Here is a 19,454-nt window from a genome sequence, read left to right as displayed (position 1 = left end):
TCTCAGAGCTCCCTAGTTCTTTCTCTGGCTGGACTGTCCTGCAGTGTACAGGAGCCTCCATCCTGAGAGTCATCTTTATGTAATTAATCATTACGGACTGAAGGGAAGTCATGCAATCAGTCAAATGCATTTTAAAAGCTTAAATTTGGAACTCTGCCCTTCAAAGTCCTATGAAATCAGTTCAAAGCCTGAAAGAGTGTTTGATAAGTATACATTTTGTTATAACTACAGTTAAGCAAGAGAGACATCTCCATGATGAAACAGACACACCGGAAAGCAGCCCCCAGCGCCCCCAGCAGTGAGGGACCCATCTCTGCTGTGCCAACAAAGAAGCTGTCTGGCTAGAGGCTGAGTAGCCCTCATCCCAAATGCTTGAGCTCTTCAGGATTTCCCATTTTTTGAATTTTGGAATACTTGCATTTATACTTACATTTCAACTCCCAAAACCCCAAATCTGAAAGGATCCAATGAGCATTATGTCAGCACTCAAAACAGTTCAGATTTTGGAGCATTTTCAGTTTCAAATTTGGGATGTTCAACTCACACCTGGGTTAGAACTGGTTCTTATTCCAACTGGCCCCAGAAAGAATAAAACTCAATCATCTCAAAAGTCATGATTCAAGTGATATTTATGTTACTTTTCCAACACACACGTTATTAAACTGTGTCCTTCTGAGGAGCCCCTTCCAGCAGAGGTGGTGGCCCTATCATACTCTGACGTCCCCGCCATCCCCCTGCATGCCCTTTGGCTCACATTACAGAGCAAGTTGGCAGAGCCGGGGATGGTCTCAACATGGTACAGCGTCGCACTCTCACTGGGAGGAATCACAAGGCCTCTTAGACACCACTGCATTGAGATCACCTGCCACACAGCCAAAAGCAGGCCAGCAGGTCTCTGTCCACCACCATCAGCGATGTTGTTTCTGACACCAAGATCTTCAGCTACCCTGTCGAATAGCAGCAAGGCTGCATCAGGGGCTCGGGAGCCCTCCACCGCCCCCTCTAGGAGGCTCTGGGCAGCCCTTCTGGGAGATGGTCTCACAGCACTAAACGTGCCTGCCCTGCCGCGGGTCTCCCTGCAGAATGGACGTGGTGTCAGACACCATATGGGAAATGAGGGTAAGCAGGAGGCCCTTTTCTGTCTCAAATGATGTTAAAAGAAACTCAACATTAAGAGCTTTTTTTTTTTTTCCCAGAATGACCCATTACTGAAATTTTTACCTTAAAATAGACGGGGAGGAGTCGGCCTTTGAGTCTAGCAGTCCTCTGAGGCGTCAGCAACTGCAGTGACTGTTAGGGTCAGATTTTTTTGGATGGGAAGTCAGGGGCTTCCAAAGGGATTGCTCCCACCACCATCATTTTGTAGTTGGCTCTAGAATCAGAATTCCACTAAGAGGCTCCCTGAGGAGCGTCCATCCTTGTTACTGTGAAATTACTGAAACTCTCCCACCCCCAACTGGAGGGTTTGGAAGGATTTTTTCCTGGGTGGTCATCAACAAGGGTTTCCTGAGCCCACTTCTGGAGTCACAACCAGGCAACACAGAAAGTCAGCACTGCAGTTTCCATGGAAGGCATGGCGGGGGAGATGGGGAGTGACCAGTTTCCTCCTTGCTGGTAATTAGGAAATAGTTTCATAAGAACAAGGGCTAATTAAATATAAATAGTATTAATTAAATGTAAATAATAAAATATATGTAGCATTTTCCCCCAGAGGATGTAAGTTTCTTCTAGGCCTTATAAATATCTAAACTTTTAAGTTTCTATACATTTCTTTACTATTAATACAAATTAAAAAATAAGATTTTGTATGATTTCCCAATGTGGACATTATATATTTAATGTGGACATTAGGATTTATTCAGAATTAAATATCATGCTCTATTTTAATAACACTGTTCGCTAAAAAGAATCTTCCTTTCAGATCATTACAGTCAGCTTAATTTTTTTTAAAGAATGCGTTAATTGACTTAGGGAGTTTATGTAAACTTCTGTGGTATGTTTTGCTTCTAAGTCCTTCAGCCGGGTGCAGTGGCTCAAGCCTGTAATCCCAGTACTTTGGGAGGCAGAGGCGGGTGGGTCACCTGAGGTCAGGAGTTCAAGACCAGCTTGGCCAACATGGTGAAACCCCGTCTCTACTAAAAAAGTACAAAATTAGCCGGGCTTGGTGGCACAGGCCTGTAATCTCAGCTACTCAGGAAGCTGAGGCAGGAGAATCACCTGAACCCAGGGGGCGGAGGTTGCAGTGAGCCAAGATCACACCATTGCACTCCAGCCTGGGCAACAAGAGTGAAACCCCGTCTCAAAAAAACAGAAATTCCTTCCAGCGTCTTACACACATTGCCTGTGTCCCGCCACACCCCCTTAGACCACAGCGTCCCTGGGAATAGTGCCTGGGTGGGCCACGCCCACATGGCCTCCATCAGCACCAGAAAGATGCCATTCACACAGTTAAGTAGCCAATGAATCGCGAGGTTAATTAAGAAAGAAAAGCTGTAAGTCTAAGAAAAATTACAGCATCTTAGAAACTTGTAGGGAATCTCAGGATTTTTTGTTTTTTGTTTTTTTGAGACAGGGTCTTGCTCTGTCATCCAGGCTGGAGGACAGTCACACAATCATGGCTCACTGCAGCTTCAACTCTTGGGCTCAAGAGATCCTCCCACCTCAGCCTCCCAAGTAGCTGCGACTACAGGGGTGCACCACCACAGCTGGCTAATTTTTGTATGTTTAGTAGAAACAGGATCTCGCTATGTTGCCCAGAGTGGTCTTGAACTTCTGGGCTTAAGTGATCCACCTGCTTCGGCCTCCTAAATTTGCTGGGATTACAGGTGTGAGCCACCACGCCTGGTCAGGATTTCTCTTTGATTCAATGTATTGGTACACTGTTGGTACAAACACTGCTTTTCAAGGTTATTTTCTCTCCAGGCCCAAATGAAAACAGGCCCACAGCTTCTGGGCAGGCAGGACCAAAGGTGGGTGAAGCAAGAAGGGAGTCGGTGCCGTCGCTGACACCAATGCCCCGTGGAGCTGGCTGTCCTCACACCCAGCCCTGATCCACATTTTCTCAGTACGCTTTAAGGCACAGAAAATAGTGTAAGGGGACCATGAAAATGTGCAGAATTACACAGCCTAAAGCTAGCCAGGAGGAAACACCACTCAGGAAATACATTTTCCTTGTAAAATGCAGCCCATATTTAACTTGGCCGTATGGCTACTAAAAGCAAGGTTCTGTGCTGTCCTGGGGAATGAGAAAAGTGGCTTCTGCTCTTAGTGTCTGCCTTCAGGATTCCTACAATGGTTCAAGCAACGAGATACTACATGGATAAAAGAAAACCAAAGCCAATTGTAGGCAATATTTTCTGTGTAGTTTAGAAATGGGGAGGGTGTCTATTGCGCGGTGGAGTTTCTTGAGTAACTGAATGAATAAGTAAATGTTCCATAATATACCTAGCAACATGCATTAGAGTCTGTCCCACCAGAGCACAATCTATACTCTTTTAGTGATTTTTTTTTTTTTTTTTTGAGACAGAGTCTCACCCTTGTCCTCCAGGCTGTAGTGCAATGGCACGATCTCGGCTCACTGCAACCTCTGCCTCCTGGGTTCAAGCGATTCTCCTGCCTCAGCCTCCTGAGTAGCTGGGATTATAGGCACCCACCACCACGCCTGGCTAATTTTTGTATTTTTAGTAGAGACGGAGTTTCGCCATGTTGGTCAGGCTGGTCTCGAATTCCTGACCTCAAGTGATCCGCCCACCTCGGCCTCCCAAAGTGCTAGGATTACAGGCGTCAGCCACCACGCCTGGCCTCTTTTAGCTTGTTTTTTATGAAGGGCATCCTAAGAGACCAGCTGGACTGCAGCGTGACCTGACAACATGTGAGTCCGAATGGACACAGAGCAGCAAGCGTCTATTTTGCCAGGCAGTGTTCTGGTGTGTGTTGTATCATATTAACACATGGCACCCACAGGAGCCTTCTGGGAGGGAGGTGTTATGATTAGCCATTTATGTGATTTCATCAATATGCATTTTATAAGCCATGCAGTTTTAAGGGGCAGAGCCAGAAATGAGCCAGGCAACTGGCTCCACTGCCCACGCCATCAGCCACCGCGCCATGACGCCTCTTGAGTCATTCAGACTCCCGGCCCTGTCCAAGCTGACGCCTGTCACAGCCATGCACAGGGCTGAGCAAAGCCTCTGGAATGTTCAGGCGGGTCGCCGGTTACCCCTGCATCCTGTAGACAGAACCCAAGCAAGTCAGGGTGCTCTGCGCAGTTCTGAGCATGATACAGCAGGAGATGGGGCAGCACTAGGATCCTAGGGCAGGCCCGGCCTGGCTCCACCAGCTGTCCCCCACCTGCCCTCCGGAGGGTCATTTAGGGGAATAACAGTAGGCTGAATGTCCTAGCAGGACTTAATTGGAAGAAGTAAAATTATTGGGAATTTCCTGAAGAAGAGCTGTTATACAATAGATATTCTTGAAGTCCAAGCTCCGTAGACCGGTAAATAAACTTACTGAGCAATATGCTCCCAACTCACCCGCCCTCATGCCTCACTCCCCTCTGTCCTACTGCACGAGCTCACGGAATTGCCTGTGGCTCCCCTGATAAACCATCTATGGGTTTGTGTGTTTGTGTGTGTGTATGTGTGTGTAGGGGGTATTTGTGTATTCATATATTGATAGCTTTTGCTGGTGCAATTCTCGCTGCCTAAGACAACCCCCATCCTGGTTTGAGCAGCAGAATTCTTGCTCATTCTTTAAGCTCAAGCTGCCATGGTGCATTCTCTAATAAGCCTTCCTCACTTCTGGTTTTAGTTGCTCTACAGTCTGTGTTTGCAGAGAAAGTCTTATTTTAGCACCACATAGTATCATTACAGATAGGGAGGTGTATGTGTCATCCTTTTCCATAAAAACATAAAATTCACAAAAAGGAGGATTACCTTTCACTCTACCATTAGCACAGGCTGGACTCTGCAAGGGCAACTGGATGGATGGATGGATGGATGGATGGATGGATGGATGGATGGACGGACGGATAGATGGATGGATGGATAGACGGGTGGGTGGATGGATGGATGGACAGATGGACGGATAGATGGATGGGTGGGTGGGTGGATGGATGGATGGACAGATGGATGCACAGACGGATGGATGGGTGGGTGGGTGGATGGATGGATGGATGGATGGACGGATGGATGGATGGACAGATGGATGGATAGACGGATGGGTGGGTGGGTGGATGGATGGATAGATGGATGGATAGAAGGATGGATGGGTGGGTGGGTGGATGGATGGATGGACGGATAGATGGATGGATAGACAGATGGGTGATTGGATGGACGGATGGACGGATGGATGGGTGGATGGATGGATGGATGGATGGACGGATGGATGGATGGATGGACAGATGGATGGATAAATGGATGGACAGATGGATGGGTGACTGGATGGATAGATGGATGGATGAATGGATGTTAGCCAGGGAAACTAAAACAATGTTAACTCTGAAAATACTCAGATGAAACCACAGAGGCCGGGCATGGTGGCTCATGACTGTAATCCCAGCACTTCAGAAGGCTGAGGTGGGTGGATAACCTGAGGTCAGGAGTTCGAGGCCAGCCTGGGCAACATGGGGAGACCCTTTCCCTACTAAAAATACAAAAAAAAAAAATTAGCTGAGAGTGGTGGCGTGCAGCTTGTGTAGTCCTAGCTACTCGGGAAGCTGGGGTCAGAGGATCACTTGAGCCCGGGAGAGGTCAAGGCTGCAGTGAGTCAAGATCATGCCACTGCACTCTAGCCTGGGCAACAGAATCAGACCATGTCTCAAAAATAATAACAATAATAAAATAAAAGCAAGTTTTTAAACTACACAAAGAATGGCAGATTAAGATATTATCCACATGATAGCTCCAAGTAGGGGCTCACAAAAAAGCTTTTTAAAAAAATAAATAAATAAAAGAGATCAATAGTTATATCTGGATGTTGGATTACAGCTAGGTTTTATTATCTCCTAAATAAAATGCTGAGTTTCAATATTTTCTAAAATAAATATATGCTGCTTTTATAATCAAAAAAAGTTGTGGGTTTTAAAGTATAGACCAACTTGAAAAAGTCTTAAGATATAGAAAGAAAAAACAGTATGAAAATAAGGATGGGGATTGGGACGAAAATTTTTTTTTTTTACTTTTTACACATTTTTTTAAATCTATTATGAACAGGCATGATTTTAAACTCATATTCCTAAACTATGGGGAGCATTTCCAACCTTGGGAAATCTCTCCAGGTACCTACACCTCCAGCCAGTGTTTCCCACCCCGCCCCCGCTTCCAATTTAAGAAAAAGCCTCCACCGAGCTCACTCCCCTCTCCTGGCATCCGTCTGGCCCTTCCTCCCCTGCCTGTTCCTCCTCTCTGAGTGTATCTGGAGGATGTGTGGGTCACGTGGAGGAATTAACATCTGTGTTTTTGTACTGTGTGCAGGAACTGTGCAGGTGACATCAGTTACCACACAGACTCCAAACACCCCGGGAGGCAGGCAGCACTGCCACGTCTTACAGTTGAGAAAACTCGGGCTCAGGGATGAGGAAACTCACCCGTGCTCCCCTTCAGGCAGCGACAAAGCCCAGCAGGAACCTGCCCCTCTTCCTGGTGGAATGAACAGGTGGGGCCAGAGTCCAGGAGTGCGTGTCCTGTGTGACAACAGGTGCTGCTCAGGCACCTTTCAGAAGAGGGAGGGTGGGTTTGAAAGTTAGACGTTCCTCAACTAAAGGCCCATGGGTAGATGATCTCCCGTCTCTGGCACTTCCTTGTGCATGACGCCCACCTCACTCTGTGTCTACCAGGATGAAATAAGCACGCATTGGCAAAGCTCCAGGAAGGTCAATTGTTTCTGAAGCCTTCCCTTTGGCGTCGGACACACCCAGGTCGGAGTCTCTTCCCTGTAACTTACTCCCACTAAGAGCCCAGGCAATTTGCTCAATTCAGTGATCTCGTCCTAAAACGAGAAGGCCCACTCACCGGTGGGCGCCTTCTCTGCCACTCCATCACTGGGTTCCCTTAGGGCAGTGCAGGACCCCCAGGAAGCAGGCCTCGGGATCCTGGCTGGGCTAGTCACAGCTCATTGCCCACAAGATACCCTGAGCTCTCCTGACCTGATGTGGGGAGAGCAAAGCCTCTGGCGACACACGGGCCTCTGGGCTGATGCAGGAGCAAAGGCCCTGCCCTCATGGATCACAGAGCTGGAATCGAGGGAAAGCTCATTATCTCCAGCAGAAGAAAAGAAACGATGCACAGAGCAGAAAACTTAAAAATGGGAAGAGGACAGGAGAGTGAGACCCCTGAAGCAAGTGGTGCTGAAGAACAGCTTCTGGGGGCTTCTGAGGTAAGTGCGCTAATAAATGCCACTTCTGGCTTAGGCAAGCGTGCGGGGATTCCCATCCTTGGAAACTGTAATCCTTCTACCTAAAAGCAAAGGTCTACTTCACCAGGTGGTCCTGGAGTTAAACGGGGTGTGTATAAAGAGCACGGTGCCGCCGCAGCCCTAGTAAGCCTTCCCACATGCAGGCAGGAGTGCCTCCCAAGGACAAGGTCATTCCCAAACGACAGAGGCCCCCCAGCAGGACAAGAAGAGGGCACCAAGGTCCGGCAGCACCTACCCAGACAGGGTGCCAAGGCCCCGCAGCACCTACCCAGACAGGGCGCCAAGGCCCCGCAGCATCTACCCAGACAGGGCACCAAGGCCCAGCATCTACCCAGACAGGGCACCAAGGCCCAGCATCTACCCGGACAGGCTCCCGGCATCTTCCCGGCAACTGTCCCATTTCAGTCTCACAGCTCACACACTCGAGACAGGCAGATCTACCAGCGTCTTCATTCCATAAATGAAAAAATGCTCAATGCACAGAAATACTAAGTTTCTAGTCTCAGAAGACTGAACAAAATTAGCAGCTGACCAACACCAAAGTTCAATATTCTCTTCTCTTCCTCTGTCTCTGGAGCCTTCAACAAGGGGCCTCAAAAAAAAAAAAAAAAAAAAAACCACACCTGAGACGTTGTTATCTGTTCCCTAGTGAGCTGGCCCTCACAAATTAGCAGGGATTCACCCCTGCTGGTCACAAGTTTAACAGGTTTGGTCAGAGCCATGATTCCAGCCCCTGTGGTCTCACCCCATGAGGATGCCTGCTTCCAACTCTGCAGTCAGGTTCACAGCCAGACGCAAGGGAGGTGAGGGGGCACTCTTGTGTCCGGACCCTTAACCACTGCCTGCTATGAGCTCTTCAGGGAGGCGATACGTCGTGCAGAGAGGGGACACCTCAGCTGTGAAACTTGTTGCATGGATTTCCTGATCTGCTTCCTGTGTCTGATTAATGGATTTTTAAAAAAACGCAAGCATCTGAGATCCATGTGGTATGGAGCTTAGTGACTCCGTCATTTCCTTCATTGCTGACATGACGATACACCTGCATGGAGCATACTTGAAAGTAGAAGAGGAATGAGATGTCCTTGCACAGAAGTGTGCGGTCAACTTGGTCCAAAACAAGATTGGACAGGGAGCCGCTGGCGCCTGTCCTCGCTCTAGTTATAACACAGCCTGTGCTCACTGGAATCGCAGATTTGGAAGTACTGAAAGAAAACTGGATGAAAATAAATCAGTGTATTCATTCAAAAGAGCCTTTGAGTCAAAGGAGTACAAATCTTACTCGAGGTTTCTGTGAGTGTCCTTGGGGTGGAAACTGAGAATATGTTGAAACAGGAAGCGTCTGCCCTTCCCTGTGGCTCCAATTCAAGAATTATTGATTTTATTGATTCAGCCAAACATAAAGCGTGAATACCAAGGTCTCACCAGAGCACCAAGGCTCTGGACAGAGGGACCGGCTGAAAGACTCTCCTGAAATGTCCAGCTCTGAAACCCAACTCTGAGCAATGTTTGGGTCAACTTGACTCTTTTAAAATAAATCTGTTTCATTTTAAAACTGAAGTCGAAGTTGACTGTCCTACCAAGGATGCTCAGCCGGAATCGGAAATGAGAGATTCCTGGGCTGAATAAATCCTACAATTGCTCACAACTGTTCAATCTGTTAAATTCACAGTGATATCTCAATACTGATAATTAATTAGCCATATTCATTCATTTGCTCATTTATTGAGCAGATATATATGAAGTATTTACAATGTGCCAGACAGTGCACCAGCTACTAAAATGGTAGCAAAGAATGAGACAGACTTGGTCCCAGCCCCACGGGGCTCAAGCCTTGGTGCAGAAGGCAAGCGTTGAGCCACTGCACGCATTTGAATGGAGTCAGGAACCAGGACAAAGGCTTGAAGAGACCAGCAAGAAGACTCCAGGAGGGGCTAATATCCAGAATCTACAAATAACTCAAACAAATTTACAAGAAAAAAAAAAAAACCATCAAAAAGTGGGCAAAGGATATGAACAGACACTTCTCAAAATAAGACATTTATGCAGCCAACAGACACGTGAAAAAATGCTCATCATCGCTGGTCATCAGAGAAATGCAAATCAAAACCACAATGAGATACCATCTCACACCAGTTAAAATGGCAATCATTAAAAAGTCAGGAAACAACAGATGCTGGATAGGATGTGAAGAAATAGGAATGCTTTTACACTGTTGGTGGGAGTGTAAGTTCGTTCAACCATTGTGGAAGACAGTGTGGCGATTCCTCAAGGATCTAGAACTAGAATTACCATTTGACCCAGCAATCCCATTACTGGTTATATACCCAAAGAATTATAAATCATGCTACTATAAAGACACATGCACACATATGTTTATTGCAGCACTATTCACAATAGCAAAGACTTGGAACCAACCCAAATGACCATCAATGATAGACTGGATAAAGAAAATGTGGCACATATACACCACGGAATACTATGCAACTATAAAAAAGGATGAGTTCACATCCTTTGCAGAGACATGGATGAAGCTGGAAACCATCATTCTCAGCAAACTATCACAAGGTCAGAAAACCAAACACCACATGTTCTCACTCAGAGGTGGGAACTGAACAATGAAATCACTTGGACACAGGGCGGGGAACATCACACACTGGAGCCTGTCAGGGGGTTGGGGGGCTGGGGGAGGGATAGCATTAGGAGATATACCTAATGTAAATTATGAGTTAATAGGTGCAGCAAACCAACATGGCACATGTATACCTATGTATCAAACCTGCATGTTGTGCACATGTACCCTAGAACTTAAAGTATAATAATAATAATAAAGAAGACTTCAAGAGATAAGGACAGATGAACCTGGTTCTACTGTGGTGACAGGTGTATCCTTCCAGAATGTGAAAGTTCTGCTGCAGCCTGAGAGAGGAGCAGGAGAGCAGCTGGAGGAGTCCTCCAGGTAGAGACAAGCTTGACGGGTTCTAGAGACTGAGGGTGGCCGGAGCGCACGGAGTGCTCGGGGTCTGGCGGGGCCAGCACAGGGGCCCAGTCACCTTGACCACAACAGGGATCCGCTGACGGCGTTTAAAGAAAGGAAGCAGTGACGGGAACAGTAATATGATCAGTCTTGGGTTTTAGAAAGATTGCTTTGTGTCCTTTTCTACAAAAAAGGATTGATTCAGCTACTCCCAGATGGGTTTTGTGTCACACTAACACTGTCCAAATAAATGACCTAGATCTGCATGCCTCAACTTGAGTCGATTTCATAAACAAAATTTTGAATTTCTGAAGGTTTGCAGTTGCAGAAAGATACTGGATAATTCTACTTACATATATTTTAAACATTAAAAAACACCTATGTCTTTTATGGAAGTGTAAAAACAGAGAAAGGAAGGACAGGCATGGATTCTTGTGTATTGATCACTTCTGAAGAGGAGGCTGGGGATGGGACCACAGGGCTTCCAGTGTCTCTGCTGATGAGATAGACTGTATCATTCAGGTTCCTTCTTTGTGTGTGTGTGTGTGTGTGTGGTTTTTTTTTTTTTTTTTTTGAGAGATAGGGTCTCACTATGTTGCCCAGACTGTCTTCAACTCCTGGGCTCCATTGGTCCTCCTGCATCAGCCTCCCGAAGTGCTGAGATTACAGGAGTGAGGCACCATGCCTGGCCTCATCTGGTTTCTTACGAACAAAAAGTATTTGAAGCCTAAGTGGCAAAATGATAGCATGTATTAAATCTTAGTGGGATCCATGAGTGTTTCTTTAGATTGCATTATGGTGTTTGAAATATTTTACAATTTACAATTTAAAATGTAATGCCATATGTTTAAATAACTACCATTATTTATCAATTAAGTAATCTGGCCTGCTAATAAAAATGAATGCAAACCATACAACCTTAAACACACCTAAGTAAAGTTAATCACCAGGTAAGAATTCTTCATGCCTGTGCCGCTGAGTAACTTAGTTACTAAAAGTTCCAGCCAAGTGGAAATACAGGAATCTAAATAAAAACTCGTGTTTTGTCCTTTTTAAAGTTCTGGGCTGTTGGTTTCATAAAAGAGAGACTTGTCCAAGATTACAAACAAGTTATGGCAGAATTGGATATAGAACAGATTCCCAAACTCTACCTTTTCTAATAATCTCATGGGTTTATTTGCATCGTTGGTATAAACTGAAAGGAGGGCAGAAACCCGTCTCCTACTTCTTTTTTGTGTTTTGTGTTGGTTAAGATTTGACAGAGTCCCAATTTTGCTGCACCTGCATCATCAAAACTGTCAGCACGATTCTCAAAAGTAGGATGTTATTCAGCTTGTACTTGCTACTCTGACTTTGTGATGGGGGAACAATGACCATTTGCTGCTTTAGATCCAGGGAAAATGCCTGAGATCCCCAAAGGCAAGCACACCATGGCCAACCCCAAACCAGCCAGGTGACTGAGTGCAAAGGGAAGGAAGGTTAATGACAGGAGAATTGATTTGTCATTGTTACTGATATTTTAGCTACTATTTTTGATGCGGAAATCAAGACTTGTGGTCTGTCAAACAAGAGTGCAGTTATGTGAGCAGGAAGAGACAGTTTCATATCCAGATGGTCCTGCAATTGCCAGGCGGGAGTGTGGATGCAAAACCGATGTGTCTATAATTATACCTTGAGACTGAATGGGAACAACCTGATGTTACCATTTGTTCTTTACAAACTCTTTTAACGTCTGACTAAATATGGTTTATAGATGAAGATTGTCAACATACTGGTTTTTATTTCATTGTTTGCTAGAGACACGGTCTCACTCTGTCACCCAGGCTGGATTGCAGGGCTGCGATCATGACTCACTGCAGCCTGGGAGTCCCAAAGCGCTGGGATTCACAGGCATGAGCCAATGCACCTGGCCAACATATTTTTATTTCATTTTTTTCTCTAAAATGCAGGTTTGAAGTTAACGTGTAGCGTGTTCGGGGTGAGATGAGAGAACAGTTCAGTCTCACAAAGGTGATTATTTAGGAAAACAAGGATCCCACCTTGGCAAACGCCACACGGCACCCAGGCTGGAACCTGAGCAGGCTGCCGTGTGTGGCTTGCCGGGCGCCAGCCACCAGGACAGACGCTGCTGTGCAAGAGCATCTCCCCCGGAGACCGTCCAGTGTTCGGAATTCCCGAGGGGGAACCCCTAAGCGCATGAGACAGTTTCAGAGGAATAAAGCCAGGTGGCGTGGGAGTTGGCCAGGTCAGGCAGGCTGCCTCTCTGCAGAGAAGCAAAGCACACCCTGATCTTTGCTCTGATGGGCTCCTGACAGCTCACCCTCACCAAGGTCTGTGTGGGCTCCATCAGTGGACACCTCATGAGGTACTCTCCTGTAAGAGCTCTGCCTTCTCCTGCCAGGTCACCTGCATTCGGCCATCGGCCGCCCTCTTTGGGGGTCTCCAGTGAGCCACCTTCCACTCTGACTGCTGTCGGCAACAGGAGTTCCTACCAAAGGGCTTCTGATTTTGTACAGGGGCTTCCGAGGACCCAGGGCATACTGTGGATACCCCTTAGAGCATGAGAATGCGATACCTGATCAAACTGCCACGCCATTTGACCCTGATTCAAAAGCACATGACCTTGTAATTGCAGTGACTCAGGCCGTGAAACACCCTTATGTTGGGCTTTGCAAACAGAGACCCTTTCAGATAACAGCCGAGAAGGCCAAACAGCAGCAACATGGCCTGAAACGTACATGGCCTTAAAGTGGGGTTTCATTTCCAACGATCGGCTGCCACTTTCACTTAATGACATTTTATTGCAGGAGATGCCACTAAACTAATCACAGTTTGTTTCAAAAGTCTGCCACATCTGCCCAAATGCTATGACTTCCTGCTCCTGCGGGAAGTCAAGTTTTGAGTGCCTATCATACGTGTGTGTTTTAGGGGGCCACTCACCTAGCTGTTCATGTGTGACTTTTCATTAGTTTTTAAAAAATTTTTTAGAGACGGGGCCAGGCGTGGAGGCTCATGCCTCCCAACACATTGGAAGGGTGAGGCGGGGGGATCACAAGGTCAGGAGATTGAGCCCATCCTGGCTAACACGGTGAAACCCCGTCTCTACTAAAAATACAAAAAATTAGCCAGGTGTGGTGGCGGGCGCCTGTCGTCCCAGCTACTTGAGAGGCTGAGGCAGGAGAACGGTGTGAACCCGGGAGGCAGAGCTTGCAGTGAGCCGAGATCGCGCCACTGCACTCCAGCCTGGGTGACACACTGAGATCCTGTCTTTAAAAAAAAAAAAAAGTGCTCAGCAACTCGTACTAAAAGTTTACTTCTGATGAATTGGCCCCTTTGGCATTATAAAATGCTGCTTGCATTATACAAAGCTTCTGAGTGCTGTGTGCCAGTTTTAACTTGAAGTGGATTTTATCTTATATAAGGATAGCTCCCTCTGCTCTCTAATGCTTTCCATTTGCGTGGAGTATCTGTTCCCATCCCTTCACTCTCAACCTGTGTTTCCTCAAAGGCCAAGTGGGTCTCTTGTAGGCAGCATATAGTGGGGTCATACATGTTTTTTAACCCATTCATGCACTCTACGTCTTTTGATTGGAGAATTTAATGCATTTATGTTCAAGGTAATTATGATAGGTAAGAATTTACTACTCCCATTTTCTTAATTGTTTTCTGGTTGTTTTGTAGGTCTTTTGTTCCTTTCTCCCCTCTTGCTGTCTTCCTTTGTGATTAGACTTTCTCTTGTGGTATGCTTTGATTCTTGACTTTCTACCTTTTGTGTACCTACTATAGGTTTTTGCTTTGTGGTCACCATGAGGCTTACATAAAATACCTTATAGTTGTAAGTCTACTTTAAGCTGACGATTTAACTGATTCAATAAAATAACTCTACACTTTTAACTCCTGCCCCCCACCCATTTTATGCTTTTGATGTCACAAATGACAGCTTTTTGTACTGTATATCCCTTAACATATTACCATAGCTGTATTAACCAGGGTTCTCCAGAGAAGCAGAACCAACAGGAAGGCTAGACAGACCGGTAGATGAGAGGGAATTTGCTAGGGGAACTGGCTCACACAGTTTTTGAGGCTGAGAATCCCACAACAGGCTATCTGCAAGCTGGGGAACCAGAGGAGCCAGTGGCATGGCTCAGTCTATTGTCAGAGGCCTCAGAACCAGGGAAGCGAATAGAGCAACTCAGTCCAAAGCTGAAGGCCTGAGAACCCAGGGGGCCACTGGTGCAAGTCCCAGAGTCCAAAGGCTGGAGAACCTTGAGCTTTTATGTCCAAGGGCAGAAGAACACGGTGTCCCAGCTCCAGGTCAGGGGAGAGGGGAGAGAGACAGAAAGAATTTGCCTTTCTTCTGCCATTTTCTTCTATCTGGGCTCTCAGACAATTGGATGGTACTGAGGGCAAATCTTCCTCACATTGGTTCAAATGCCAATCTCTTCCAGGAACACCCTCAACCCTCATAGACACTTCCAGAAATAATACTTTACAAGCTATTGGAGTATCCCTTAATCTACTCAAGTTGACACCTTGAAATTAACCATCACAGGATCTTTTATTGTTTTAATAGTTTTGTCTTTCAGCCTTCATACTAAAGATGTAGTTAATTTACATACCACCATTACAGTGTTAGAGTATTGTGAATTCAACTGTGTACTTACAATTACCAGTGAGTTTTACACTTTTCGATGTTTTCGTGTTACTAATTAGTGTACTTTTCTTTCAGCTTGAAGAATTCCCTTAAGCATTTCTTATAAGACAGGTCTGGTGGTGGCGAACTCCCTCAGCTGATGTTTGCTTGGCAAAGTCTTTCTCTCCTCTTCATTTCTAAATGACAGCCTTTCTGGGTACAGAAATCTTGGTTGGCAAGTTTTTATTTCCTTCAGCACTTCGAATAGATCACCCCACTCTCTCTTGGCCTGTTAGGTTTCTGCTATGAAATTCACTGACAGGCTCAGGGTCACACAGCCAATTAGTGTTGGGGCTAAAATTAGAAACCAGAGGCTGAGATCCTACTGCCCTTGTTACTATTTTGCCCTATTGCAATGCCAGACATATGAAACAAGCTGAGAACAAGTCTGTGATCCAACCATTCGTAAAGATTTCCACAAATCCCATGAAACTGCGGGAAACTCAGCCCATGCAACAAGCAGGCAGGCTTTCTGTGGTCATTCAGGTTGAGCAGATTGTTAAAGTCGTGCCGAAAACTGTAAGGCATTCATCTGCTCTCGCTGGCACTCTCTGAGAAAAGACAGTTAACAGAACCAGTAGGAAAGATGCTGTCCCTGCCCTGCCCCTGCCCTGGCGGCCGCGTGGTGCCACCTCCAGCTGGCAGAGGCTCCAGGGCAGGGACAAACACTTCTCAGCACATGCTGCCACCACAAACCACACCCCGGCCACGCCACAGCCGGATGCAGAAGCACGTGGCATCCCCCATGGAGGCTGCCTGCAGTGTGGAGCCACAGGCTGTAGCTTCATGGAGCTCATTTTAAAAGTTTTCATTAAAGGCTGGGTGTGGTGGCTCACATCTGTAATCCCTGCGCTTTGGGAGGCCGAGGCAGGCAGATCATGAGGTCAAGAGATTGGGACCATCCTGGCCAACATGGTGAAACCCCATCTCTACTAAAAATACAAAAATTAGCCAGGCGTGGTGACGCGTGCTTGTAATCCCAGCTACTCCAGAGGCTGAGGCAGGAGAACTGCTTGAACCCAGGAGGCGGAGCTTGCAGTGAGCTGAGATTGCACCACTGCACTCCAGCCTGGTGACAGAGCGAGACCCCATCTCAAAAAAAAAAAAAAAGAAAAAAAAAGTTTGATTATCAGTATTTCACATCATTTAGGCTGGGACACAGACTGGGTCTCTATCTTATCTCAACATTTGTCCTCAAAATACCAAATCCCATCTAATAAGATGTCATGCTTAGACAGGGGATTCTACAAATCCCAACAGATTCATAGAAAACGAAACCCCACCACACTTTCAGGTAATTGTACAGATGAAATACTGCCAGCTCAGGCTACAGGGAACAGATTCAGTACAAAGTGAGACTGGGCATCAGACTCCCAAAGTACTCTGGGCAGGACGCAAGAAAACCTCTCAGCTGCAAACACAGGCCTCTCCATGGAAAGGAAGAGGGACTCCCCAAACAGATCCAAGAGCCCAGAGGGCGCAGCCAGGAGTGTGGAAGCCACGCCGGATGAGGCCCGAGCCCTGTCCCGAGGCTGCCAACCTGCACCCAGCTGCACTTCAGGACTGCGTGGGCCAGACACCCCTGTCTGTGCCCACTTCTCCCTTTCTGAACAGGAAGGTCATGATAGGTACTTTTATGTGCCCCCTTGGCTAGGCCACAGTACCCAGATATTTAGTCAATCACAGTCCGAATGTCACCGTGAAGGGTTTTGTTTTGTTTTGAGACAGAGTCTCACTCTGTAGCCCAGGCTGGAGTGCAGTGGCGCAATCTCGGCTCACTGCAACCTCCGCCTCCCGGGTCACGCAATTCTCATGCCTCAGCCTCCCGAGTAGCTGGGATCACAAGCACGCGCCACCACACCTGGCTAATTTTTGTGTTTTTAGTAGAGACGGGGTTTCACCATGTTGGCCAGGCTGGTCTCAAACTCCTGACCTCAAGTGATCTGCCTACCTCGGCCTCCCAAAGTGCTGGGATTACAGGCGTGAGCCACGGCACCTGGCCTAAGGGTGTTTTTTAAAGACATGATTAACATTTACATGGGAGGATTTTGAGTAACGCATGTTTCTATTCACAATATGGGTGGGCCTCGTCCAATGAGTCAAAGCCTTAAGAGAAAAAGGCTGATGTTCCCCGAGGAAGAGGGACTGCAAGGCTGAGGTTCCCCGAGGAAGAGGGACTGCAACGCCAGCACTCCCCTGGGTCTCCAGCCTGCCGGCCTGCCCTGCACATCTCAAACTTGCCCCACCACCATCAGATGAGCCAAGTCCTTCAATCTCACTCTCTAATCCCTCTCACATGTGCAGACACACACACACACACGCACCCCGTTGGTTCTGTTTCCCTGGAGAACCCTGACCAGCACGAGGGCCTACAGCAGTTCTCCTGTGCCTGCCCAGGGCTGTACACTGTGGGCTGGGGGTGGGTCTCTCATCGCTTTGAACACCAGCCTTTGCATCAGAGGAAGGACTAGAGCCCAGGGAGACACTTTCACACCTGACTTCCATGATGACTTCCTGGAGCCCGAGTCTGATGCCACAACAGGATGAGATTTGGGGATCGCCATGGCCTTTTTTTTATGTGGAAGAGACATAACCTTAGTGGAAAAAGCAGGTTCTATTTTCCAAAGATGCCCCATGGATGCACCCTGCTCGGCACACCCTTCCCGCCCAGTGAGATTCCCCTCTGCTCACAGCTGGGACCCTGTTCCCTCCCCTTCTACGCGGCAGGCCGGGGACTGAGGGGGAAGCAACACAACATGCCCTCTCCGCCTCGTGAGAAAGGTGACCCGGTTCCACCTGGCTGTTTTCTCAGGTCACAGTCCGTGGTGACCCTGACTCAACACACAGGGAGTCCACTGCATCAAGGCTGCCACGCTGCAGCGAGTACACGGACGGACACAGAGTGACAGGGGGAGGTCCCCAAGGGGCCCCTGCTGTGTGAATCCTCCTGGCACAAGCCTCAGGCAGCAAGTCAGTAGCCTCCATGGTTCCAGCCCTTGGCCTTCAAGCTCCGCATCTGGTGCTGAGTGGCACCAAGGTGAGCTGTGCCCAGCGAGACTGCAGACTTTCAAGCAAAATGAATGCTATTGCTACTAATACAGGAACAGAAAACCAAACACCACATGTTCTCACTTATAAGTGGGAGCTGAACAATGAGAACACATGGACTCAGGGAGGGGAACAACACACACTGGGGCCTGTAGAGGGCGGCGGAGGGAGAGCATCAGGATAAATAGCTAATGCATGTGGGGCTTAATACCTAGGTGATGGGTTGATAGGTGCAGCAAACCACCATGGCACACGTTTACCTATGTAACAAAACTGCACCTCCCGCACATGTATCCCGGAACTTAAAATATAAATAAATAAATGCTATTGTTTTAAACCGCTAAGTTGTGCGTGGCTTATTGAACAACCATGATATTGGAACAAGGGTCTTGATACAAATATTTAGAACTGTGGACTGCATCTTGCAGGAATGGGAAGCTATGAAAGGCCCAATATTGTAAGAATTTTAAAAAATAATTGCTCTGAGCTGGGCGTGGTGGTTCATGCCTGTAATCCCGGCACTTTGGGAGGCCAAGGCAGGAAGATCACTTGAGGCCAGGAGTTCAAGACTAGCCTGGCCAACATGCCCCATCTCTGCTAAAAGTACAAAAAAAAAAAAATATGAGCTGGGTGTGGTGGAGGGCGCCTGTAATCCCAGCTACTCGACAGGCTGAGACATGAGAATTGCTTGAACCCTGGAGACGGAGGTTGCAGTGAGCTGGGATGGTGCCACTGGATTCCAGCCTGGATGACAGAGCAAGACTCCATCTCGAAATATAATAATAATAATAAAAATAATTGTTCTGACTACTGTAGGAGAGCCTGTTCAAAGAGAGGACGTGCAGAGCCTCTCCAGAGACTACTGCAGAAGTCCAAGCATGAGATGGAGGTGGCCTGGACAAAGATGGTAGACTTCACAGAAGCACGCCCATATGTATGTCCCCACGACTCTACACCTTTATAATAAAACAGTAACAATACCAGCTAACATCGGCACCGTGGTTTTTCATTTACGAAACATTCTATGTGCATCTTCCTATTTAATGATTTCACTTTAGGACTCAGGATGTCTCCGTGCTACAAAATTAATCCATATGAAACTCCATCAAGCTCTAAAGCAGAAGTCTCCAATCTTTTGGCTTCCGTGGGCCACACTGGAAGAACTGTCTTGGGTCACACATAAAATAGACTAACACTAATGATAGCTGATGAGCTAAAAAAAAAAAAAAAAAAAGAAAAAACGTCTCATAATGTTTTAAGAAAGTTTACAAATCGGTGTTGGGCCACATTCAAAGCTGTCCTGGGCCACATGTGGCTCGTGGGCCA

General features: G+C 47.0%; 1 protein-coding gene across 3 annotated transcripts in view; it reads right to left on the bottom strand.

Annotated features, from left to right (window-relative positions):
- The window catches only part of KBTBD11 (kelch repeat and BTB domain containing 11), a 31,157-nt gene that overhangs the window by 8,329 nt on the left and 3,374 nt on the right, over positions 1-19,454 (bottom strand). The window contains exon 2 of one of the 3 annotated variants that reach the window (XM_063668500.1): positions 1,222-1,290. The exons of the other annotated variants lie outside the window; for them this stretch is intronic. The gene's annotated coding sequence lies outside the window, so the exon portion shown is untranslated. The remainder of the gene's footprint in view (positions 1-1,221; positions 1,291-19,454) is intronic. 3 annotated transcript variants of the gene reach the window in all.

This window comes from Pongo pygmaeus, chromosome 7, assembly GCF_028885625.2.
Source record: "Pongo pygmaeus isolate AG05252 chromosome 7, NHGRI_mPonPyg2-v2.0_pri, whole genome shotgun sequence".
NCBI lineage: Eukaryota > Metazoa > Chordata > Mammalia > Primates > Hominidae > Pongo > Pongo pygmaeus.
Note: the sequence above shows the minus strand (reverse complement) of the source record. Positions and strands in the feature narration are given on the sequence as shown.